Genomic DNA, 25,572 nt, shown 5'->3' with positions numbered 1-25,572 from the left:
CCATAATCCAATATGACTGGTGTCTTTAGGAAAAGGAGAAATTTGGACACAGGGGCAGACACACATAGAGAAAGATGAAATGAAGAAGCATGGGGAGAAGATGGCCATCTACAAGCCAAGGAGAGAGGCCTGGAATAGATCCTCCCCCTCACAGTTCTCAGTTCAATTCAGTTCAGTCACTCAGTCGTGTCCGACTCTTTGTGACCCCATGAACTGCAGCATGCCAGGCCTCCCTGTCCATCACCAACTCCCGGAGTTCACCCAAACCCATGTCCATTGAGTCGGTTAGGCCATCCAACCATCTCATCCTCTGTCGTCCCCTTCTCCTTTTGCCCTCAATCTTTCCTAGCATCAGGGTCTTTTCAAACGAGTCAGCTCTTTGCATCAGGTGGCCAAAGTATTGGAGTTTCAGCTTCAAAATCAATCCTTCCGATGAATACCCAGGACTGATCTCCTTTAGGATGGACTAGTTGGATCTCCTTGCAGTCCAAGGGACTCTCAAGAGTCTTCAATACCACAGTTCAAAAGCATCAATTCTTCAGTGCTCAGCTTTCTTCACAGTCCAACTCTCACATCCATACATGACCGCTGGAAAAACCATAGTCTTGACTAGATGGACCTTTTTGACAAAGTAATGTTTCCGCTTTTTAATATGCTGTCTAGATTGGTCATAACTCTCCTTCCAAAGAGTAAGCGTCTTTTAATTTCATGGCTGCAGTCACCATCTACAGTGATTTTGGAGCCCACAGTTCTCAGAGGGAGCTAAACCTCTCACACCTTGATTTTAAACTTCTAGCCTCTAGAACTGGGACAATGCATTTTTGTTGTTTAAGCCACCCAGTCTGTGGTACTCACTTATGTATCTTGAGCAAATGAATACACCTAGCAAATCCTAGAGGTCAGTTAACTGTGAACACAGAAGTACTTCCCTTTCCCTTGGACATTCATTCCTATGGAAGTTCCTTCAACCACCCAATTAGCATGATTAGACTTTGTCTCAAAGAGTTTAAATTGATTTCAGGATATGATTGAGGTCTTTCAGAGAGGTTACCAGAACTATGTGGGCTCATAGGATATATCAACCATAATATCAACAAATAATAACAACATGTATCTGGTCAGTTTGGCATCAAAAGCATGAAAAGTCTTTATATCCTCCTATGCTGTATATCTACTCCTAAAGATTTAATCATGGATGGGTACAACTGAACTATTAGGTACATCACAGTTACTGATAATATAAAAAAATTGGAAATGATTTATTCTATAACAGATGATTAATTCAATAAAAATGGTTACTTTCACATGATAAAACATAAAAAATCAATGACATAGAGAATGCCCAAGGTATAATTTTTTAAATAAAGTAAGCCAATTGTAAAATAAAATGACCCTGACTTTGAAAGAGAAGAAGGGCAAGGGAGAGAAATGTTCATCTTTCTCACTAGTTTGTAGGCCTATGGGAGATTTTATCACCTTAAGTAGCAATATTTTAAAAAGTCTCTACAAAGAACATGAATTCCTGTTGTAATTAGGGACAAGCAAAAAACATGGGTACCAGAATTCGTAAAATAATTTCTTATGGGCATGATGTTGAGATAATTTGGCCTAGTTTTTAATTTATATAAGTATTAATATTTTATTTTCATATAATGCACATATACAAACACACACAAATTGTAAGTGTACAGTATGGTGAATTTTCACAAAATGAAATACTCGTATAACTCAGAAAAATTTTGAGCACTACCAACATCCCAGAGACTTTCTTCATACTCTTTCCTCTTACTATCTCCTGAAAGTACTACTATTTCATCTCTAACACCACTATTAGTTGTACCTGTTTTTGAATTTTATGTAAATGTAATCATACAATATATGCTCTTTGACTCAGTGTTAATTTTGTGAGGTTCATTCATATTCTTACATGGAGACAGGACTCATTCACTATCATTTCTGGAGAGCCTGTAAAACTATTATTTCTTACAGGCCAGCTGACTGTTGTTGTAAATAAAGTTTTATTGAAATACAGCTATGCTCTTCAATTTACATCTATGGCTGCTGTCAAGCTACAGTGGCAGAGTTGGGTAGTTGTAACAGAGATCATATAGCCCACAAAGCCTGAAAAGTATTTACTATGCAGCCATTTACACAAAAAGTTTGCTGACTCCGGTTACATAGTATTAGTTATGTGTCTGTGCCACAATGTATTTATGCATTCTACATTTGGTGAACAAGTGTGCTGTTTCTAGTTTGAGATTATATAGTGGGATTGCCAGATTTGGCAAATAAAAATGCAGAACTCTCAGTTAAATTTGAATTTCAGGCAAACAATGAAGAATATTTTTAATATAAGTATATCCCAAATATTGCATAGCAACCATGGGCTGAATAGCATTGCTGTGAATATTGAAATATGTGTCTTTTTATGAACGTATGTATATAAGCAATTCTGTTGGGTATATTTCTAGGAGTGGATTGCTGGGGTATATCAAGTATGTGAGTGTTCACTCTTGGTGATTATTAACAAAGAGTTTTTCAAAGCAGTTATACAAATGTATACTTTCACTGGCTATGTGAGATTTAAATTGCTTCTCATCTTTGCCAATCCTTAATATAATTAGTGCTTTTAATTTTAACCAATCTGATGAATCTGCAGTAGCATCCCATTGTGGTCTTTATATTTCCCTGGTGGGTAATTAATTTGAGTATCTTTTCATATGTTTATTGACCATTTGGATGTTGGGAAGGGGGCAGTTGTGTGTGGTGCCTATTCAAGATTTTTGGCCATTTTTCTGTTCTGCCAAATGCCTTTTTCATGGTGGGCAGTGATATATACTATGATGTGGCTTATAATGGTGAACTGGAACAATCAGATTTTTGTCCCCTTCTCTTTCACTTTTTCATTCTTTCTTTCTGCCTGGAATTTGACCTGGAAAAGATGGGGGGAAGGGTAGATTTCAGCATGATCTGAAAATTCGTGGGGTAAAAGTCTAGGGCAGTGGTGTCCAATAGGACTTTTTGAAATGATGAGAATGCTCTGTTTCCGAAGCGTCCAATATGATATCCATTAGCCATGTGTGACTTCATTGCTTGAAATGTGACTATTGTGACTGAGGAACTGATCGCTTACATTTTATTTAATTTTAATTAATATAAATTTAAACACCACATGGGGCCAGTGGTACAGAATTGAAAAGTGAAGGTCTCATAGATGTACTAAGGGTAAACCAGTTATAAAGAAGGTGATACAGGGATTGCAGCTAAGAGAGTCAAACAACAGTTTTTGTTTCTGAATTCCCAGGAACTGTTCAGATGAGACTGCAGTGGAGAGAATTTGAGTGACTGGAACTATTTTCATATCTTCTGTTACTGTGGTCTGATGTTATTGTTAGTATTCTTAGATTTTTTATAAGATTCCATCCCCCTTGTCCTGCCCCAGTGCTGGTTTTTCAGCTTTTCTGAATTCTCAGAGTGAAACGAATCTTTTTCAAATGCCTCTGCAGTGACTAAATTGATTTAAGTTGGTTCAGAATGCTACAAAGTCCTCTCCCTCAGGAAGAACCAAAATTTACCCTTAAGATCTTGACAGATTTACCAGCTTCCCCTGACGCCTCTTAGGGGTGGCAGCCAAGTTCACAACACTGCTTCCTCTCTGGGAAGACTCCCAGACACACAGGGATAGGCCCTGAGTAATCACATCTGAGCCACACGATCTTGTAATCTTTGCTATAGACAAATGGCTTGAAAACTGTCATTGAGTGTCAGAATAGGCTTGCTACTGCTGCTGCTAAGTCGCTTTAGTCGTTTCCGACTATGTGCGACCCCATAGACTGCAGCCCACCAGGCTCCCCCGTCCCTGGGATTCTCCAGGCAAGAACACTGGAGTGGGTTGCCATTGGTATCAAAACACAGACTGTGGGGCCCAGCCCTACAGTTTCTTTTTCAGTAGATCTGTGGGTGGGGCACTAGTATTTGCATTTCTAACAAATGCTCGGGTGACATTAATGCTGCTGATCTGGGGCCCTCCTTGAAGAATTACTGCTGTAGATAATTAAGTCTGGGACAGTCGCTCTGAGACAGGGCAACCAGTTTTTCTCAGCAATTTGAAAACTGGAACAAAGAGACACAGAGATTGGGGGCTATTAGAGCAGTGCTCTGGAGAGAAGGTCCAAAACCACCACTGTTCGGGTTCCCAGAGCTGGTCTGGCTCCTGCTCTTGGTGGAACCTTGGTTGTCCAATCCTTTGAATACATCTTAATACCTTCATTATTTTGCAAACTGGCCTGTTTGCAAGTTTCTGTTGCCTGTCCCTAAAAGAACTTAAACTAAGATATGAGTATATGAGTTGTGTTCCACCACAAAAACAAAAACCATTCTAAGCATTTAAAACAGATAATACAGTACAGGGAATTGGTCACACTGGTGATAGAAGGTCTGAGAAGACAAACAGGCAACAAGATTAGCAACAGCAGGAAGCTACCCCCACCAGTAGGCTGGAGGTACAATTGGAGAAGATGGCATTAACAAAGGCACAGTGACCTGGAAGAAGCTGGAACCACGGTGAACCAGTCCAAAGTGGAAAATGCTGCTGCAGCTGCCAGAAATATCACCCAAGTGCAACTTTGTGGTGGTAACGAAACACCCTGTATTCTCCCTTCCTCCTACCTTCGGTCTCCCAGCAGTGCTTCTCCTGGCTGGGAAGTTCGGGGAAGACGACCTGGCATACAGAAGTTAGCTGGATGCTGTGTAAGGACAAGGTGTGTGTAAGAAAGCAAGCTGAGGGCTAGCGCTATTTAATGTGGATTTCACATTTTTTTACTCAAAGAACATTTTGCCAACTTGCAAATTACTGAAATAATATGTGCACACTGTATAATTTCTAATAATTAACTAGGTTCTTATTAACTTGTTCCATAATTAGGGCTGACATTTCTGAGATAACCGTCAGGAGAAAATTGCAAATAATAACAAGAACTGGAATTTGTATAGTTCTTTTCAATTTGAAAAGTGTTTTTATCTGTCTTACCTAATCGCTAAAAAAAAACGTTGTGAAGTAAGTTTACCATTAGCTCCATTTGAAAAATAAGGAAACTGAAACTCAGAGAAAATAGCAACATGAAATAAAGTCAAGTAGCTCAAAAGTGGCAAAATGGCAAGATCCCAAACCTGGACTTTTAGTACACAACCTCAATTGTTGCAAAACACCAAGCTATTGTGTGAAAACACATGCAGGGCTACAAACTTCAAATTCTTTCTCTGTTGATATCTCACTTCCTCCCTTATCTAAAACCCAGCATCTAGAATAAAACCTTGTAACCATTACTGAGAGAAAATATTTTGAATGATGAGCAAAACATACCACGGTGCCTTTCCCTTACCTTCTTCTGTAGATGGTCAATTAAATCTATTCTCCATGGTCCTGTGGGTTCTTAATTAATAGGTAATGATTATTGGACAAGACGCAGCCTTTCATAAGATCATTCTGGAATAATAGCAGTCCTTTAAAAAGAAAAGAAAAAAGTTAAAAAAAATCATTTGAGAGCATAAATTAAGCTATACAGAGTGGGTGTTTCTGATGGCTGATGAGACTATTTAATCTAGAAAGAAATACAAACACACACAATGAGTTTATGTGAATGTGTGTGTGTGTTGGGGCAGGGGGTGGGTTTCCTTTCTGTCTGCATAGATGCTATTACGCTTCCTCTGGTTCCAGATCCACAGATTGCATTTCTGATGCTGAAGAGCCCTCTTTGTTTCCCCTGGTTACCAATGAAATAGTGTGCAGGGATCAGTTCAAATTCATCACACATAGCAAAATGCTTCCAAACACAATGGCTTGCTTTCAGTATTTATTATCTATATCTATTTAATAGTAAGGGCATCTCACGTGTATATCCACACATTTCTGTGCTTATAATCTAGTGTGTACGATGTCCTTTACATAGAAAAATGATATATGTAATACAGCACATCCCTATAATATTAATTGCTACAGAGAATGGAATTTTTTCTTCAGGCAGACTTCATCCTCTCCTTCATTACTGAAGACCAAAGAGAACTTGCTGAAGGGTGATTTACCCTGTAGAGTTACTCCTCAGAGTATATCTCAATACTGTAATAGACTTTATTCTGTAAGGCTAAGTCTTGCCTTATAAAGAATCTCCACATCCAATTTGACTCAATAAATTTCAGGCTCAATGATTATATTTCCATCTAAAAGCTTTACACGGTGACAAGATTGGGAGAGCTTTAAGAATCATCCCAGGTCAAGTTTCTTTCTGAATATTTCCCCACAATGAACTTCAACACATTAAGTCTACCCATTAGCTAGAATATCACTGATTGTACTCTTGATCTGTTGGCCAATGGAACATTTGTATTGTCTAGGTTCCATTTAAAACAATATTTGGAATGGGTGGAATAGCTCAGAACAGGAGAGCAATACTCAAAGGCATCTTCCTTCAGTGGAGAAAAATGTGTCTGGTGTAAGAAATTGGCTTGTTAAAAGAAAAATCAAAATTTAGTGCTAGAATCTCTCCCTCAGAAAAACAAAACATTTCTCTTTCCTGAGATTCTCAATTAGTTCCATGAATATTTTTCTCTTGAACCCCATTATTCTTGCACAATGATATGAGAAAATAAGAGTGATAAGACTTTCACCAACAATTAGGTGGAGAATTGTTTTGAAATTTTGTGAAATTTTTTTTTGTTCTCCCCACAAACTGTGGTCTTCTAGACATTCTGCTAGTGGAAACAGAGGTGTGAACTAATCCTTAAATGTGACTAAGATATTGAATGTCATTACAATTTACCTTTACAACTGGAATAACTGGATGTATTGATTTTTTTTTTTTTTCATTTAAAAAGACACCTAGAGATTTGCTCTCAATGTTAATTTTTCATAACGTTTGGTGATCAATGAGTAATGTAAAGTGCCATGGGAAAAAATATATATTAAAAATAAAAATTTCCTGAAGGTTCAGAATTCTACATACCTTTTGCTTACTTTTAATTAAACATATAGGTTATTAATATCACAGTAATTCCTGAACAGCATGATGTGTTGTTTGGCTGAAGTCATACAAAAATTTGAAGAGTATGGTATATAAATTGAGGGGAAAGTGTGTGCATTTAAGAGTACATGTATACATATGTGTTATTTATTAAAACTCCAGGCAAGGATGTTGTCTTCCTGCGAATTCAGAGCCATGAGAGCGGGAAGTCTGCTGCAGAGAAGAACAAAAGCATGGCTGCGCGATAGTATTATCTCTGCAGTAGCAGCAGCCTCCCTGACGGAGGGCTGCGGCGACTATCTAGTCTGTTACACTGCATTTTTGTATTACTGACACCCTGCGTTATTCTGTCAGCTCAACCGACTAAGCTGTTCCCCGAGTTCTGGCTGGTCACCCTGACTCCGTTAAATGGGAGAAGGAAAGAGAAGGCAGGTGATTTGTACCAAGTGGGGCACGAGGAGATTTCTTTCCTTCGGGGTCAGCGTCCTTCATCGTCCGGGACTTGGGGAATTCCAGGACCGCATTTAACCCAGAAACCAGAGTGTCCTATTCATTAGTTGCTGCGCAGAGGGAAGACAGTGAAAGGCTTAATCTCTTCCCAGCTGGGGCCAATAGAGCTGGGTTGATCAGAGTTGCCTGGCTGATGTGCAGTAGCCTGAACCCCGCAGGTCCCTCAGAGACCGCACGGGGCCTAGAGGAGGTCAAGTCAAAGGACACGACCTCAGGGAGCTTCCCCCCCAACTCTTGCCCGCGCAGTCCGCAACTCGGCTCCTGAGCGACCACCGCTTCTACAGCAAGGCTGGAGGGCGGGGAGGGGGCGGGTCCCGGAGTGGGCGGGAATAGGGGCGGGGACGAAGAGGGTCCGGAGTTTGTTGGGAAGTGTAGTTTCCAGAACCTCAGGAGCGTAGCTATCCAGGCTCTGCTTGTGGAGTGTGAACTACGATTCCCAGGAGTACACGGGTCCGGCCCGGGAGTCCATGCGCAGTGGGCGCCACATTGTATCCTATCAGGCGAGGAGAGGGTGATGTCACCTGCGAGTTGGTAACCTACGAGCGGCTGTGAAGGAAACTGTTTAACCGGATCCCATTGTACCCGGAGCACAGAGCCGCCTTTTCAGCATGCAGGGGCTGCTCAGGTAAGGGGGACGTGCCGCGTCGCCCTCCGCACTCATTCATTAAGAGGCACCGCGCGGTGGCGCGGGGGTGGGCGCGCTTCTTCGCGGCCCGGTGCTGGGTTCGCAGCGCGCCCTCCCGCTGCCTTCCCGGAGCTCCCGGGCTAGTAGGTAAATATTAAACCCGTCCTTCAGGTTGGGTCTGGGTGGGAACAGGACCTAGACAGCTCCCAGCTGCCAAGCTGGGTTTGGGAAAATGGCTGCAAGCACGGCTCAAAGCAAGGCGAGCCCGGGGGAAGGCTCCCCGAGGACGGAGTTGCCTCCCTTCTTTTTTTCTGAGGCGCTTGGATGCCAAGAGAGCCAGCAGGGTACCACTGGCCGCCTTGCCGATGACACGCTGGGGCTCTGGGGCTCTTGGCCTCTGCTGGGTGCTGCGGGCACTGCTACTGTAGGGAGTTGCTGGCCCGGGAGGCTCTGGAAGGAGAATCCCGAGGTAGGCTTGTTAGAGTGGTAACCGAGGAGGCGGGACTCATTTACTCGTTCGCGTCCCAGCAGAACCCTCGCTATCCCGGGTACCCTCGCCTCAAGACTCATTGGAAAGGGATGGGGTGACTGTAATTTAGGCGAAGTTGGAAGCTCAAGGTCTCAAACGAGGAAGAGGAAGGGAAACCCACGTTGCGGAAGGAGCGAGGGGTGTTTGCGGACAGCGGCGAGGGGAGGCTACGCAGCCTGCGGACCGGGTTCGAGGCGCCACAGGGCGATCCAGCCCCCCGTCCCTTTGGGTAGGGCACACCTTGGTGCCCCTTGCACTGATGGCTCCCTCGACCAGGAGCACTTGAGCTAGGACGAAGAGTCTGCCCGGAGCTCTGGCTGGGCCGTGGTAAAGCGGTGGGGAGAGTTGAATAATCGAACGATACGAGTCGCAGTGGAACAGAAGGGCTGGGTAATCGGTTTTCCCAGCTAGTGGTGAAAATCCAACTGCTAGTGATCCGCATGGAGACGTGTCCGAAGCCCAAGAACTCTATATAATAAAGTCCTCTGGACTTCCTCTCCCTAGCACCCTTATCCTTTCTCTTACTCATTCATCAAACCTTTGCTAAAGGCTCTGTTCTCAAGTTGCTCTCAGCCTGCGATTGGGGTATTCTGCCTCTCGTGCCTATAAAATATTTTAGTGGACCCAGGAATCGAATACACTCCAACCGTCGTTCACTACCGAGCCCCTCACCCTTCGCCCCCCATCTCCAGGATGCTCAAGGAGAGCATTAAGAGTAAATGCCACCCATGACCGTTTTGCTCCCGTTAAGCTAGTAGTTTCCCGAGGCTCGGGAAGGACCTGGTGAATAGAAGCGGAGTTTGCCTGCAAGATGAATCCTGTTGCCATGGCGACTCCTGCCGTCGGAATCTTAACTGCTCCCACTGCTGTTTCAATTCGTCGTGGCCCTGCGGGCAGCTGGGAGGGCGTGGCCAGTAGGTGTGGTCAGATGCTCGCCCTGGGCCCAGCTGCTCTCTCCTGGTCACCGGTTTCACAGTCCTGGGCTCTCTCCATTCCCTGTAAATAGCTTGAATACAATTTTTAGACCCCTTTCCCTCTGTCAAGCCCATACCTGGTCTCTCCAGCTCCATCCCCAGAAAAAGCTGTTAAGAGCCTTTGTCCTAAGGCAGACTCCGAAAATTAGAACCAAAAGATCTCTTTCCTCTTTCACGCTAGCTGCTTCATTTTCCTAATAACATATGTAATAGTGTTGGGAACAGCTTTCTCAAGGAGGGAGTTCTCTGTCATGCGTGAAGAGAGCTCCCTGGCTACCAGTAAAGGTCCTCAATTTGCCCTAAGTGCAATTCTAAGGACAAGTAATGGCTGAAATTGAGTTCTGGAAGTCACTGCTATCCCATGTGTTTCTAATGAAATCTAAAAGCCTGCCTAGAGGATTCAGATCCTTGAGAGGATTGGGATCTAGGAAGCCTGTGTCCTGCTCTGGCATTACTGGCTTCCCCATTCTGGGGTGAACCCTCTGCCTCTGGGGACCTCAGTCATTGTTGACCTGGGGAAAGCAGCATAGAGTGTTTCCTAAAGTTGATTTCAGTATAAAGTCTTGTGACTCTAAGAAGGAGTTGTTCGTCGTCTTTTATTTTTTTCAAAGAAATCTGAAGATGAGAATTTAAGCCCAGCTTTTGACACTGTGACATCAGGTTAATATCTGAGCCCTACTTGTATAGCAAAATAGCCTGGGTCTCATGGTAGTCCTTCAAAGTGGGCAAAGCAGCTATATCAGTATTTATAATATTAGTTCTACTGTTATTACTATTATCCCAGTACCTGGACATCTGTTTATCTTTTTATTGTAGAATTGTTTAGGTTTTGACTTTTTAGATTCTCGTTGAATGCAGTTATTGGTAATTTAATTGCATTAAGAGTAATTGAGCTATACATTTTGCTTACCTTCTGCTTTCATTTCATACGGAAGTGTATTATCACAGATATTGCAATTAAGGGGTATGTGTATATCTGTTAGCATCAATGCATGTGCATTCATGTGCAGGTAAATGCTTGGGGATGCTGTGTGCCAGGCAGTTGACATTCATCATCTTGTTTTAAGTAGGTGGTTACATCCCCATGAGGAAAGAGTATCAGAAATTTCGCTGCACTGATATTTCACTACAAACTACAATTGCCTTCAATTATCTCACTTCTTGATTCCCTGTAATGCTGTTAACAATCCCACCGTTTGTGGGTTTTTCCCACTCAGAGGGTCTTTTGAGAGCAGAGTCTTTGTCTAATCTATCCCTGCCTGTCCAGCAATTAAAGCAGTGTTTGGCCATTGGCAGGTGTTTTATAAGTATTTGTAGAATCACTACTACCTAGTAGACACATGATTGGAGATCCAAGATCTATATTCTTTCCACTGATAGTTTTGTCACCAATTGTAACAGTCCTTAGTTTTCTGTCAAGCAGTTTCATCTCAGCGTAAACCAGAACTCCTGTGCAGCATGTGACTTGAGGCATAAAAGGCCTTCCAAGTGTTTGAAATAATTGAATTGTAACTGTTTGCTTTTGGGATATATTCTTTCACAGACTACCTCCCACCCCCATAATTCTTAATACACTTCTTATTACCCCACATCAGACATTTCTCAATTTCTCTCTGTTGTACTGTCCTTGGCCCAGATAACTTTCCCAGGAGGTGTACAACAGGAGGATAGGGAGAGAGACCAAGGCAAAGATACCTGAGACTTCTACTAGGCCATGAGTGACCCCCCAGAAGCACCATTGGGTAGAAAGATGGACAATAGGTCTCTCATCTGGGGTGGGGTTATTCTATAAACAGGGTAAGTTATTCAGACTGCTGATATGAGAGGAGAACAGGGTAAAGACATTTGCCCAATATTTGTAGCATTCAGTTATCGTCCAGTAATTTGCATTCTGTGGGTTTTCAGAAGTGTAAATGAGTGAGGAGATGTGATAGTAAAGAGGTTGCAGTGGGCCATGTCCTTGGGTGGTGCTTACAGGAGCTCAGTGAGGAGGTGCCAAGGAATTTGAATCTTGACTTTCTTGCTTTGTGGACACGCCTCTGGGTGTTAAGAATTGGTGTGTCTCTCTGTGTGTGGTTTTATTTGAGCTACTTTGTTTAAAAGGCTGCTTTTACTGTTGATACTGTGGTCATCAGAACAAATAAGGTGTTTACAAATAAAACATAGTTAAGACTGAAAGTGTTTCATTTTGTAAATATTTGGGGGATTGTATAAAGAGTGGCTTTGGCTTGAGAATCTTGAGGTCTTCTGTGAAATTACTTAAAAACTTACAGCTGTTGGATCAGGGGAAACAAGCTTTTCCAACAAAACTTGTTACCATTGATAGCCTTACGTGTTTGGTTCAGGAAATAATCACAGAGGTGGTAACTTCTGTGGGGGCCCTCCCTGGCTTCGCGTCATGCCCCTGGTATTTCTAAGTGTTAAGTCTATTCTAGTATTGCAGGAAACAAAGCAACTTTGCCCATTTAGGATAGCAAACTTGTTTAATTTCTAGAGGTGGCCCCAGTCAAAACAAAAATCCTTCTGTTTTGTGGGTTTTTTTTCCTTTGGATAAGGAACGTGGGCTCCTGTCACTTATTTTGGTATCAAAATGTCTAACTTGGTAATGGAGGGAATCTTTTAAGTGAGTATATGTATCTTAAACACTTAGAGCATCAGATCATAGTGGTTTGGTCTATTTGAGGGCACAGTTTAGAGGCAACTGCTGCATCGGTAATATTTCAGAACTTGTAAGGAGGACTGTGTCTGTAGGTTGGTGGGGCAGGCTGGGGCTGGCTGTCCAAGGATACCTCTCTTGAAGGATGTGCTTGGAGTGGTTGAGGGGTTGATAGAGATTGGAGTTGAAGGATGGATCTGAAGTGCCCCTCTTCTCCCTTCGTTCAAGCTGCCACTCCGTGGCCCCACTGAAAGAGGGACAGATGAAGATGAGATGCAAGTGGATCTGGGTGACCTACATTCCACTCTAGCAGACTATTTCCGCAGCAAAAAAAAAAAAAAAAGTGTTTACCTTTGTATTTTCTGGCATCTCCACTGTTCCAAAAACAGAGAAATAAGCATTTTGGAATGAGTTTGCATTCACGGTACACATGTCTAAAAATGATTTGATTAAATCCTAGGCACATACCAACGAGCACATAGAGCCTGTCCCACCCCTGCCCATTAATCTGAGGTCACCAAATACACCCTCAGCCTTGGTGAGCTTATTGTCCCTGTGGATGTTTAAGTACTCCTGGCTTTTATCCCGTCTATGACTTTCTGCAATGATGGCTCTCCTCATCTGAGCATCTGAATTCTCCTTGCCCTCTCAGTTCCAGCTTCTGGGAAGCCTTCCCTGCCTCGCCCTCCATTTTCACAACCATCTGTGGCACCTTCCTCCTTAAGAGCTCTCAGTCTGACCACACAGCCAAAAATAGTCACAGCTAATGTGATACTAACAGTCAAGCAATGTGAGGTGCTAAGCTGGGGTCAGGCCTTTCCTAATACTTTTCTTGAGCTTTACCATGGCCTCTTTCACAGCTGTAGGGGGTAGGTACTGTTATCACCGTGTTATAGTTGAGGAAACTGAGGCATGAAGAAGTTCACAAACTCACTGAACTCACACAGCTAGTAACTGCCAGACCCGATTAGGGACCCAGGCTTCTAATTCTTTACCTCCACCCGTCCCCCCTTGCACGAACACTCGCACACACATTATTGCCTTGCCTCGGGTTTTCTCTCCACTGAGTAGGAGGAGTCACAACTTCCTTTGTGTCTTTTGATTTAGAAACAGTGTGGAGTAAGTAAGGTCCATTGAGACTAAAACTGCTTATTGACTTAAAAGTTTCTTAGAGTCTGATTTTCTGGAACAAAAAATGTTACATGAGATTAGGAATGTTGGGTATTCATTGGTGTATTTGAATGATAAGAATTTTTGAACTCTCTCCTTTTTGCTTGGTGAATGATTGGCAAATTACTTGAAAAAGGAAATGCTTTTACCTGCCATCTCTGAATCTATGTGCGTTAAACCCTCTTGTTAACTGTGATAACTTTTCAGTGGGTTGAATCTTTTATCTGAAGAAAGCCCTTCTCACTCAGAGCAGGGCCACAGAAACCTGTTTTGAGATTTAAGACTCCCTTAATTTCTTAGCTTCCCAACTCCCTGTTGTCTTTTAATATTTATGGTGAAAGCTCTTTTGAAAAGAAAATAATGAAAACTTGAGCAGTAGTCAAACGTGTCATCTAATGTTGGTTATCCTTAGATGGGTTTCCCAGGTGGTGCTAGTGGTAAAGAACCCGCTTGCTAGTGCAGGAGACATAAGGGTTCAGTCCCTGGGTCAGGAAGATCCCCTGGAGGGCATGGCAACCCAGTCCAGTATTCTTGCCTGGAGAATCCCATGGACAGAGGAGCCTGGCGGACTACAGCCCATGGGGTCACAGAGTCAGGCATGACCGAAGCAACTTAGCACACATGCTTAGATATTAAAATAAGCCTTTTTCCGAACCCTCACCTTAGAAAAGAGGCTTATTTTTACAGTGGAGCAAATTTGGTGCCAAATATACAATTGCAGTTCTTTTAAACCATAGCCACTATTGTGAATTAAATGTGGAAAAACTAGGGAAGTAAGTTCAATTTCCAATGTTGGTGTGATTTCCTGACTTACAATAGATCTTTTACTTCTGGCTTAACACTGGATATTTTGCCACGTTGACAATATTTAATGAAGACTATTGAATAAAACACAAATTGTGTCATTTAGGAAAATAATAGGGAAGTTAGGCCCTAACAGCATATTGCCAGGAAAGGAAAATGAAAACAAAAGGCTTGTTAGCCCTTAAGCTGCTCAAACATAATATTCATTCAACAGACATTAATTTCAGAAGAATTTTTTAAATTCATCTTGTTAGGTTTCCTAAGTATGTCATTCACCTTTACTAATAGCCCGAGCTCTTTCTGTTCCATAAATTGCACCAGGATCAGAGTTGAAGGTTCCCGTTTCTGCTGGGCACACAATTAGGGTCACCTATTAAACTGGTCTTTGTCATCTTTATTTCTGAGGGCGGGGGGTAGGAAACAAACCTCCTGTATGATTGGCAAACATTGCCCATCTGATGGAGTGTCTGAATTTAGATTTCCAAGTGTAGATAGTCTAGATCTGAGCTTTGGGTATTATCTGGGCAATGCAGATGCCCATCTTCTGTTTTTTGAGATAAGTTCTCATATTCTGGCTTACTGGCTAAGCTCATTTTGTTAGTGATGTACAAGCCAGGTCAAGGGCATGAGTTAGTTTTGCCTGGTCTTGGAGCCACCAACTGCACCTGTAATCCTAGGAACTTTTTTTTTTTTTAATTCTTTGTGCTCCTGGTCACAAAGGAGACTAGACAGTGGATAGACCCTGTGGATATATCAGCATATAGCCCTCATCACTAAGGGCGAAGATGGTGCCATATTAGAAAATGAACTGATGAGGGTTTTAGTGTTTTTCAGACCCTATAAGTTAGAGGCAGGGCTTCACTGACAGTTTGCCAAGGAACTATGTTTCTGCTTCTGACAGGTGTCCTCCTGTGAGGAGGGTCAGGAATAGGGGCAGCTTCCTAAAACGCAGCCATCCTCTTTTCCCTTTCTTCAGGGTGTGACCACAGTCATTAGCGCGTGCTTTGGTGCCCTTTCTGGGCTTCGCTCTTCCCCCATAAAGCTTTTGCAGATTTGTACCCTGGAACAAGAGTGAAGGATCATGGCCAGAATCATTCACCTGGTTAACTAGATTGTTCACATGCGTCTAGGCTCAAATTTATATTTGTTGCATAGAGTTTTGGTAAAACTGAGCAGTGAGATGTCTAGACACAAGTTAATTTAGTACCTAGTTCTGTGACAAAGGGTTAGACTAGGGACTCTTCTAAATCTTGAGAATTTACTACAAAACTTATTGTGAAAAGGAAATGAAATGGACAAGTTAGACCATTTAGAGGTCATTGGTGCATTCTCTGATTCTTGAAAGTTAGTGAAATGGTGGATATAGAAAATGTAATATATGGTTTGGGTCAAGGTAAAGGATTTAGGAATTAAAAAATAAATGCTGCTACAGTTACTCCGTATTAGTGGTGGCTGTTTGATTTAGGATGATGGTGGGAAAAGAAACAATAACATTTCTGCTCCCGTTCCATCTGTGTGTGGCAACCTTGTTTGCATTAGAGGTGCTCCTTTCCCTGCTCAGCACTCAGTGGTCATTCAGACTTAAAGTCAGAGAGAGTCTGGAATGAATGTTGCTGGAATTGAGGCCAGTAGCTAAGGCTGCATTGTATCCTCAGAATGTTGAATCAAAGGCCTTTTATTATATTTTTGTATTTTAAAATCAAGAGTAGAAATTGGATTGGTCCAGTATTCTTGCCTGGGGAATCCCAGGGACAGGGGAGCCTGGTGGGCTGCCGTCTATGGGGTCACACTAAGTCAGACACGACTGAAGCGACTTAGCAGCAGCAGCAGCAGCAGAAAACCTCTGTGACGCATTTAGGGCTTGACATTCATTGAGGAGGTGACGTTTGCTGCTACAGTTATAGGAGCTGTGGCACGAGGCTCCTTGGCTCACATTTTCTTAGTTTCTGTCAAGGAATATATGTGTGTGTGCATGTTTTGTTTTTTTTTTTTAGTTTGACCCAGTTTCTTTTCAGACTGTGACTGAAGCTACCTTTCTTCCGTACGCCACCTTTTTCTACTATACTCCTTGGATTGTAATTTGAGTCTGAAGGACCAGTGACCTACTTCTTTGCCGGTTTTTCTCTCACAGCTTCCCTGTGGGCTAAGGGAGACCGTGATCCTCTGTGGCCAGGTTCCATACCAGGGGAGACACATTCACCGACCTTATAAAGGGTCTTGCCCCTTAATCTCCTACTTAGAATTAAGTAGGAGCAGAGAAGAGATGTGTGGCAGCAGAGAAGAGATGTGTGGCAGCAGAGAAGAGATGGCTTATGTTGTAATTCTCCCAAGCTCAGATTGTTTTTCTGATGGAACAAGTTGGGGGAAGTAGGTGGAAGGGAGGATAGAGGGAGTTATTGGGCTTTACTTATCTTATCATTTGTTTCCCTCTGGATTGCCTTTGTTTATACTGTCTCCTCAGGTCAGGAATTCCTCCAGCAGAAAGCACGCATCCACACGGGGTTGTTGAGATTGGGGCTTCCTTCTTGTACTCGAATTGCTGACTTGGCTGTCCTCTCTCCAATTTGATCTGAAAGGAGGGCTGGAATGATTTAACCTGCTTTAAATACTTCCATTACAGGGAAAAGAGATATTAAAATGATGGCTTGCGGGCAAAAGGATTAATGATTTTTCTAATAGGGAAAGGAGATGATGCTGAGAAAGTTTAACACCTATGTCTAACTTCTTTATGTTGGTTTCGAGTTTAGAAACACGTTTGACACCTTGAATGAAATCTCTTCTACTTTTGGTTGCTGCTTGGCAATTGCACAGAGGAAAAAGAAACACCATTTGATTTTAGGTTCAGTTTTGGGTAATCTTGGTAGTTCCTTTAAACTTTCCTGGGCCTCTTATTTCCTCATCTGTGAAACAATGTGAAAATTCTAAAATTTTATGAAAACGAATTAATCCTAACATAATGACCTCACATGGTGTTGTGTGATGTTGATATAATGTCCATTGGGTTCCCCTAGAATGGAGATCAGCGAGGGGGACCTCTGTTTTCTTACTTTCAGAGTTTCCAACCTTAGTCCCTGTCCTTAGCGCAATGTTTCTGAAACCCTCTTCTTGGCTGGAAGCTAAACCCTCGAGGTCTGATCTCTAGTCTAATCTCCTTAACTGAGCAGCCTCTAGTCTTCCCCAGGCTGGGGGCTTAGGAAATTCCATAATAAGGGATGAGGCAAGACTGTGGTATCTTTGAGTGACCATCAAGTTCTCTTTAAGTCGATCATCTCTTTGAACTAGAATTTGATTACCACCATTGGCACACAGTATGGATGCAGCCAACAGTCATATTTTATTTGGCCAGCACAGCGTTATTTTTAAAAATGGAATGACTTTAGTTAACATTTATATTCTGATTTGTCACTGACCTCACCAAACCCTAGTGCCTCATACACAACCACTTAGTTTATGTGATACTTTTTAACCTCCTTGGACCCTGAAGGCATTTGAGTTTTCAATCCCTATTTTAAACCAAATTAAATTGCAGTAAGAGGCTCTTCGACCATTTATCCAGCAGTGGGCCGGCAAATGACCCAATCCAGGGTTTCTTATCTCAGCTGCTGCTGCTGCTAAGTCACTTCAGTCATGTCCGACTATGTGTGACCCCATAGACGGCAGCCCACCAGGCTCCCCCGTCCCTGGGATTCTCCAGGCAAGAACACTGGAGTGGGTAGCCATTTCCTTCTCCAATGCATGAAAGTGAAAAGTGAAAGTGAAGTCACTCAGTCATGTCCGACTTGTAGCGCCCCCATGGACTGCAGCCTACCAGGCTCCTCCGTCCATGGGATTTTCCAGGCAAGAGTACTGGAATGGGGTGCCATTGCCTTCTCCGATTAATCTCAGCACTATTGGCATTTTAGGCAGGATCCTTCTTTGTTGTTGGGGGCTGTCCTGTGTGTGAAGGATGTTCATTAGTGTCCTGGGCCTCTACTCACTAGTAGCAACTTTTCCCCCAGTTATGACACCAAAAATGTCTTCAGATGTTGTCAAATGTACCCTGGGGAGCAAAACTGTGTCTGGTTGAGAGTCAGTTGGCAGATTTTGGATGGCTTGGGAATTTTAAACATTGGACCAGGCTTGGATATTTAAGGATAAATCAGAATTCATCTGGGAAACTGAGCTACCGTGCTGTTTTTTTTCAGGAGTGGGGGTAGTTGGTTAAAACAGCGTAAAAAGGTCAGTGAATCAGACCCTTCGAGGTCGCTTCTTCATTCTTCCATGACTACTGCCTGGGAGGCCAGCCATAGTTTAAGGACATGTCCTTGGTCACAACAGGGGGCTCTGAGGCACTGATGCTGGGTCAGGGCAAGCCCACCAGAACTGGAGCGCAAACAACTCTGTAATACATAGCTTGTGTTGGTGGATCAGTAAAGTGATCTGTGGATGAAGACGATGAGGCTTTGGGGAAAGAAAAAGTCAAAGACCAAGATGCTTTAAAAAAAAAAATAAAGTTTTTAAAAAATAACAGTTTATCTCAAATCAGCAGTCAGGGAAGAGCTATGAAAGGAACTAGCAGCAGGCTGATATCCCCCACCCCTCTTTTTTCCTCTCCCTCAAAAAAGAATGTTTGTCAAACTTGACTCAAAAACGGGCTTTGGCAACACTTAAACTTGCCTTGCCTCCCAGAAAAACATTGGCCAAGTTTCAGTGTACAGAGGGAGAGTGTTGTGAAGTTTTAATTAACCAATCCAAGCTCAGTCCTTGAGCAACTAATCCAGCGATAATGCTTAGGGAAGCACACAGTTTCAGTTAAAACATAAACCATCAAGTCTCTTCTTAGAGGGGTAGGCAGGACTTCTAAAGGGATCCATGCCTCTTCCTAAACACTGTTGGTTCTGTATCCTGGTTGGGAATCATAATTCTCCACGGTGGTTTAAAGAAATGCCTTGATATCACCTCTCATCCTTCAGAATGGCTGTCATCAAAAAGACCACAAAAGCAAATGTTGGTGAGGATATGGAGAAGAAGGAACTCTCGTACACTGTTAGTGGGAATGTGAATTGATGCAGCCACTGTGGAAAACTGTATGGACGTTTCTCAAAAAAACAAAGAGAACTACTATATGACCCAGAAATTCCACCCCTGGGTATATATCTGAAAAAATCAAAGACACTCATTTGAAAAGATACATGTACCCCAGTGTTTGTAGCAGCATTGTTTAGAACTGCCAATGTAGAGAAGCTACCTAAGTGTCCATCAACAGCTGGACACGGATAAAGAAGATGTGTATATATATAATGGAATACTACTTAACTATAAAAAAGAAAACTTGCCATTTGCAGCAACATGGATGACTTGGAAGACAGTAGTATGCTAAGTCAAATAAGTCAGAGAAAGATATTCTATCATATCACTTATTTGTGGACTGTAAAAAATACAACTACTAAATATAACAAAAAAGAAGCAAGACTCGTAGAAAACAAACAAGTGATTACCAGTGGGGAGAGGGATAGAGGGGCAATATAAAGGTGGGGGGGTATTAGGTACAAACTATTGGGTATAAGACAGGCTGCAAGGATGTGTGTACAACATGGGGAATATAGCCAGTATTTTGTAATAACTGTAAATGGAATGTAACCTTTAAAACTGTATTTTTTTTTTTTTAATGAGATGCCCAGGGATTCTCATTCAGTAAATTTAGGATTTGGGCCCAATCTTCAGGATTCTTAAAGCTCCCATGGTAATTCTGATATTTAGCCAGGACTGAAAACTGCTACGAACACAAAACTTGTGTTTGGGAAATGTGGTTATAGTTGCAAAGGTGTGCTGGCCTGGATGGCTGGGTGGTTAAATGCACTGCTCTTTTTTCATTTTTTTGTGTGTATCTGTTTTGATATGAATATTTTGTTTTCTACAACTTTGAATTTATGAAAAGGATAAGTCTTTTATGTGTGGTATAGTGTGCATTACCTAATACATGGAACCTAATGAAAGTGAAAGAGGAGAGTGAAAAAGTTGGCTTAAAGCTCAACATTCAGAAAACTAAGATCATGGCATCTGGTCCCATCACTTCATGGGAAATAGATGGCCAAACAGTGGAAACAGTGTTAGACTTTATTTTTTTGGGCTCCAAAATCACTGTAGATGGTGACTGCAGCCATGAAATTAAAAGACGCTTACTCCTTGGAAGGAAAGTTATGACCAACCTAGATAGCATATTAAAAAGCAGAGATATTACTTTGCCAACAAAGCTCCGTCTAGTTAAGGCTATGGTTTTTCCTGTGGTCATGTATGGATGTGAGAGTTGGGCTGTGAAGAAAGCTGAGTGCCGAAGAATTGATGCTTTTGAACTGTGGTGTTGGAGAAGACTCTTGAGAGTCCCTTGGACTGCAAGGAGATCCAACCAGTCCATCCTAAAGGAGATCAGTCCTGGGTGTTCATTGGAAGGACTGATGCTGAAGCTGAAACTCCAATACTTTGGCCACCTCATGCCTTCGCATGACTCATTGGAAAAGACCTTGATGCTGGGAGGGATTGGGGGCAGGAGGAGAAGGAGACAGAGATTGAGTTGGCTGGATCGTATCACCGACTCCACGCACAAGAGTTTGGGTGAACTCCAGGAGTGAGTGATGGACAGGGAGGCCTGGCGTGCTGCAATTCATGGGGTCGCAAAGAGTCGGACACAACTGAGCGACTAAAGTGAACTGAATTCGAGTTTTTTATATTTTGGTAGACTGTACTGAGATAACTTGTGAAAGTTAATCTCTCCTTTTCAAGATGCTTCCCTGGGGTGATTGAATATGCATGTTAATCTTTTTTTTTTTTTTTTTAAAGCAAAGGAGACAAAAAGCACCCAATGGCCAATACCATGAGTGCCCTTGGATAAACTGGGTGGTAGAGTGGGAGTAAAAGCTCTTATTAGCCTCTGTTCTAGAAAAATCTAGATTCCAGACGGCATCTAGATATTTTGCAGCAAAGTTAAACTCAGGTTCCTGTCAGACTCGTCTCTGGCTTCATAAAATTGAGGCAAATTTGTTTGTTGCAGGTTTCCTTCCTTGGCTTATGCTATGGGCCATCATTCAGGACTTTAAAGTCCTGCATTGTAAACTATCAAAGGTGGGCAATACAGTAAAATGGCTCATTTTACTTGCATTTTACTTAGAATAATCAGATTAGATCCAAATATCTATCTAGCATAGCAGAGGCAAGTGAATAAGTTTAAGGAGAAAATATTGTACCTGAGCCTTGTATGGCCTATCTCATAAGCTATGGAAGTGTCCCTTTAAAGCATCATTTGTTTATTCATTTGGCAGGTAAAGAATGTTTTGATACTGGATGTGAACATATCAGAATGCTGTTTTATATCCCAGCTTTCCCCCTTTGGAATGCAGAACTCTTGTTTTACTAAATAAAGCTCAGATTATCCTCTGTCTTCAGCTTCTGAAATAAAAAAAATTACGTTGTGCAATAGGTGAAGACTCTCCCCAATGAAAGATTCTTTGCTTCCACTGGGCAAGTAATTTCATGTTTTGCTTATTTGGATCATGTCCACATTTTCAAAGGAATGTAACCAGCATCAGTTATAGGAAGCAGTGCTCTACAATCTCAAATCAGTTTTTCCAGTATGTTATTCCTGCAGATCCAATCTTTTATCCTCAGCTCTTTTCTCTCCTAAATGCCAATTTTGAGTCTCAGATGGCCATGCTTTATATTAGAAAAAAATTTGTTAGCATGACATGATATTAAAGAAAGAATGGCAGTTAAAAAAAAAGGCAGAATACAGCTTTTTTTTTTAGGGTTGATGAAAATGTTCTAAAATTATTTATAATGGTTACACAGTTTATAATTATACAAAAACCCTCAACTCTTTAAATGAATGAATTTTATGGTGTGTGAATTATATCAAAATAAAGCTGTTATATATAAAAAAAGACTAAAAAGAATCAGACTAAGTAAAACCTTAGAATTTAGACCTTGGGGATAATATCTTGGCCTTACTTTTCTCTTTCTCCATGTACACCTCAATTTTTTCTCTAAATAGATAACATGGACAAAGAATAACTGGGATCATTCCTCAGGACCACCTGAACCGTGGGAAACTTTGTTACAATGACATTTTTTTGTAATGAAATATGGCTCATATTTTTCTCATCCCTGTTAATTGTGAGCTAGGGCATGAAGGGTTAGACAGGTTTGCAAAATTTTATACCTGTGTGATGATAAGCTAAGATTTTGGCTTAGTTGCAATTTGCTTTAAACTTGTTCTGTTCCATTATTTTGCAGAATGTTTCTGCTGTAGAAGCTGTCACACGGTAAAAAGTACTCAAGTATATAATCTTGTCTGTAATACTGTGTATGTTGGAAAGGAATATTTCATTTATAACGGGTTATGTAACTCAGGGTTTCTCAAATTTGGATTCATGATCATTTGAGAAATACTGCATTAAAAGTTAAATTGCTGAATATTGAGGTACTCATTTGATGCCATTGGGATCAAAAACTCGTGTAGAGGTAGACTTAGGTTCTATTTGGGTATACTATGGTTTTCCAGACACATTAGTTTTATTGCTGCATAATGAACTACCACAAATTTAGCGGCTTAAAACCCCACCAGGTCAGAAGTCTAGGCATGCTGTGGCCAGGATTCTCTGCTCGCAGTCTCATCAGGCTAAAACTAATGTGTCAGCCAAAGCCACAGTTCTCATCTGGGGCTCAGGGGATTCCTCCAAGCTGTCTGGTGGTAGTTGTTGTTGGTTAGTTGCTAAGTCATGTCTGAATCTTTGAGACCCCATGAACTGCCGCATGCCAGGCTTCCCTGTCTTTCACTGTCTTCCAGAGTTTGCTCAAACTCATGTTCATTGAGTCAGTGATGACATACAACCATCTTATCCTCTGCCACCCCTTCTCCTCTTGCCATCAGTCTTTCCCAGTATCAGGGTCTTTTCCAAAGAGTTGGCTTTTTGTATTGGAGGTGGCCAAAGTATTGGAGCTTCAGCTTCAGCATCAGTCCTTCTAATGAATATTCAGGATGCAGAATTTATTACCTTGTGTCTGTAGGACTGAGGGCTTCCCAGGAGGCGCTAATGGTAAAGAATCTGCCTGCCAATGCAGGAGACACAGGAGATGCAGGTTCACTCCCTGGGTCAGGAAGATCCCCTGGAGTAGGAAATGGCAACCCACTCCAGTATTCTTGCCTGGAGAAACCCATGGACAGAAGAGCATGGAGGGCTACAGTCCGTGGGGTCACAAAGAGTCATAAGCACGTAAGGACTGAAAACTAACTGCTGGCCAGGAACTGCCTGCTTTTAGCTCCTAGCTAGAGACCTACATTTCCATGGCCTACATCGGAAGTTCACAAGAGGATATTTAGTTTCTTCTTCTAGGTCACTTCTTTTCTGCCATCAGCCAGAGAAAGGGCTGATTTTATGGTCTCACCTGAATTGGTCAGGCCCACCCAATATAATCAATCTTTGACCATATAATGTAACATAATCATAGGATTGATAGCTCATCATTTTCATAGGTTCCACTCAACCTCTAAAGATTATGGGGCATCATTTCAAGTTCTGCCTTTCATACCAGATAACAGAAATTATGCAAGTATATTGCTGATGATTATTAAGGTGAAAAATCCAAAATCCCAAAATGAATGATATTTCACAAGGTATGCTTTAGGACCTCTCCCACTGCCCCCCTCCCACCTACCCCATCTTTTAAAAATATCTCCCCCTCAAACTTATTGCTTTCCATTACTACTTTTCTTGTTTCAAGTAGAATGAAAATGACAATCAAAAAAAATTTGTTATTAAAATTTCCTACACAAAAATCCAAATGCAAAGAATGATTAATATAGGTTTAATATATTAAACCTGTATATTATAGGTATATTTATATGGAGCTGTTACATCAGTTATCAGTTCATGTTTAATCTTTCTACCTCCAATTACTTTTTATCAACTCTGCGATTATTTTAAAGTAAATTCTAGACATTTTATAATCTCATCTATAAATATTTTAGTGTTTAGTTTACATCAAAAAAAATCAGGACTCTCTTTTAAAAACATAACTAAAATCTCTTATTGTATCTAAAATAATTTATATTATACCTTTAAAGTTACAAAACATGTCATCAGTTTTCAAATTTACTGTTAACTTTTTAAAAAGTTTATTGAACTCAGGATTCCAGTAAGGTTCATACACTGCAATTTTTTAAAAAAAATGTCCCGTAAGCCTCTTTAAATCTCAGGTAGTATTTTTCCTTGCAGTTTACTTGTGAGGAGAACTGGATTATTTGTCCTATAGCATTTTCTACAGTCTGGACCTCATGGCAAAATACCTCTATTTCCCCTGTTTCCTTTAAGTTAGTTAAGATGAAAATAATCGATACCATGGACCTCTCTTGTCCCTAGAGGTAGAAAAGCTCATTTGGTAAGAAGAATGCAAACATGTTGTTTACTAGAATGTAAACTATTTGGTAAAAGCTCAGTTGGTAAACAGAATGCATCCGTTATGGTTTATTGTCCATGTGTGTACAGGTATTTAGAGATATATCTGAGAGTAAAGCAAGTATGTTAGGTTTTTCAAATTCTTATTATTGAGAGGAGTCTAAGAGTTACATACTCAGAGTGAATTAGTGTTTAAATTCTTGTGAAAAATATATCACATACAGATGCACTAAGTGATACTTAGATTTATTTAGTAGTCCTTTAGCCTGAGTGTTTTTTGTTCAATAGAATTTAGCTTCCATAAAAGAAAAAAAAATTTTTTTAAGGAAGAAGATGTTTCAGTTTTGAGTTTTGGAAAATAACCAGATTATTAAAATTGTGCTGATCACAAAATAATTGCTTTTCTATAATAGGACTTTGCTAGTTATTTCATATCTGTACGCTCTCCAGAGGTGTGTCCTGTGGCCTCAAAGAAGGTGATATATATTTTAAATCCTAACCATTGGAATATTCTATTTTAAAAACTGCAACACTTAATATTGTTTTAAGACAATAACTTTATATGACTACCATTGAAGGAAAGTAGAAGAGGCTTTCCAGTTTAAATTTTATTTTGAAGGAAAAAATAGAATTGGGTTGAGAGAAGTACTGATAAAAAAAGCTTGATTGAGAGCATAACAGTTTAGCATGGGGGATATTAAACTTTTTCTCTAAAGGGCTAGATATTAAATATTTTAGTCTTGGTAGGCCATGCTGGTCCTGACAACTATTCAACTCATTGTTGTCAGAAAAGCAGCCATAGGCAGTATGTAAACACATGGGGGTGGCAAGTTAGGAAGAACTGGCATCTTGACGATATTG

General features: G+C 41.3%; 1 protein-coding gene and 1 long non-coding RNA gene across 4 annotated transcripts in view; one reads left to right on the top strand and one right to left on the bottom strand.

Moving 5' to 3' along the window:
- Positions 1–2,802: 2,802 nt before the first annotated feature.
- Positions 2,803–7,596, bottom strand: LOC112587811. Its single transcript, XR_006542712.2, has 4 exons — positions 7,460–7,596; positions 5,382–5,502; positions 4,669–4,745; positions 2,803–2,932 (listed from the first exon to the last, which is right to left on the bottom strand). It is a non-coding gene; the product is annotated as an uncharacterized LOC112587811 (long non-coding RNA).
- Positions 7,597–8,035: 439 nt separating this feature from the next.
- Positions 8,036–25,572, top strand: part of DAAM1 (dishevelled associated activator of morphogenesis 1) — a 183,011-nt gene continuing 165,474 nt past the window's right edge. For 2 of the 3 annotated variants that reach the window (XM_044924907.2, XM_025295436.3), the window contains exon 1: positions 8,036–8,151. The gene's annotated coding sequence lies outside the window, so the exon portion shown is untranslated. Of the gene's footprint in view, positions 8,152–8,181; positions 8,299–25,572 lie in introns of those variants that run through there. The other variant, XM_044924906.2, reaches the window with a different exon arrangement.

The sequence above is a fragment of the Bubalus bubalis genome, chromosome 11, assembly GCF_019923935.1.
Source record: "Bubalus bubalis isolate 160015118507 breed Murrah chromosome 11, NDDB_SH_1, whole genome shotgun sequence".
In the NCBI taxonomy this organism is placed as follows: Eukaryota; Metazoa; Chordata; class Mammalia; order Artiodactyla; family Bovidae; genus Bubalus; species Bubalus bubalis.
The sequence above is the reverse complement of the archived record's forward strand: the minus strand, read 5'-3'. Positions and strand labels throughout refer to the sequence as shown.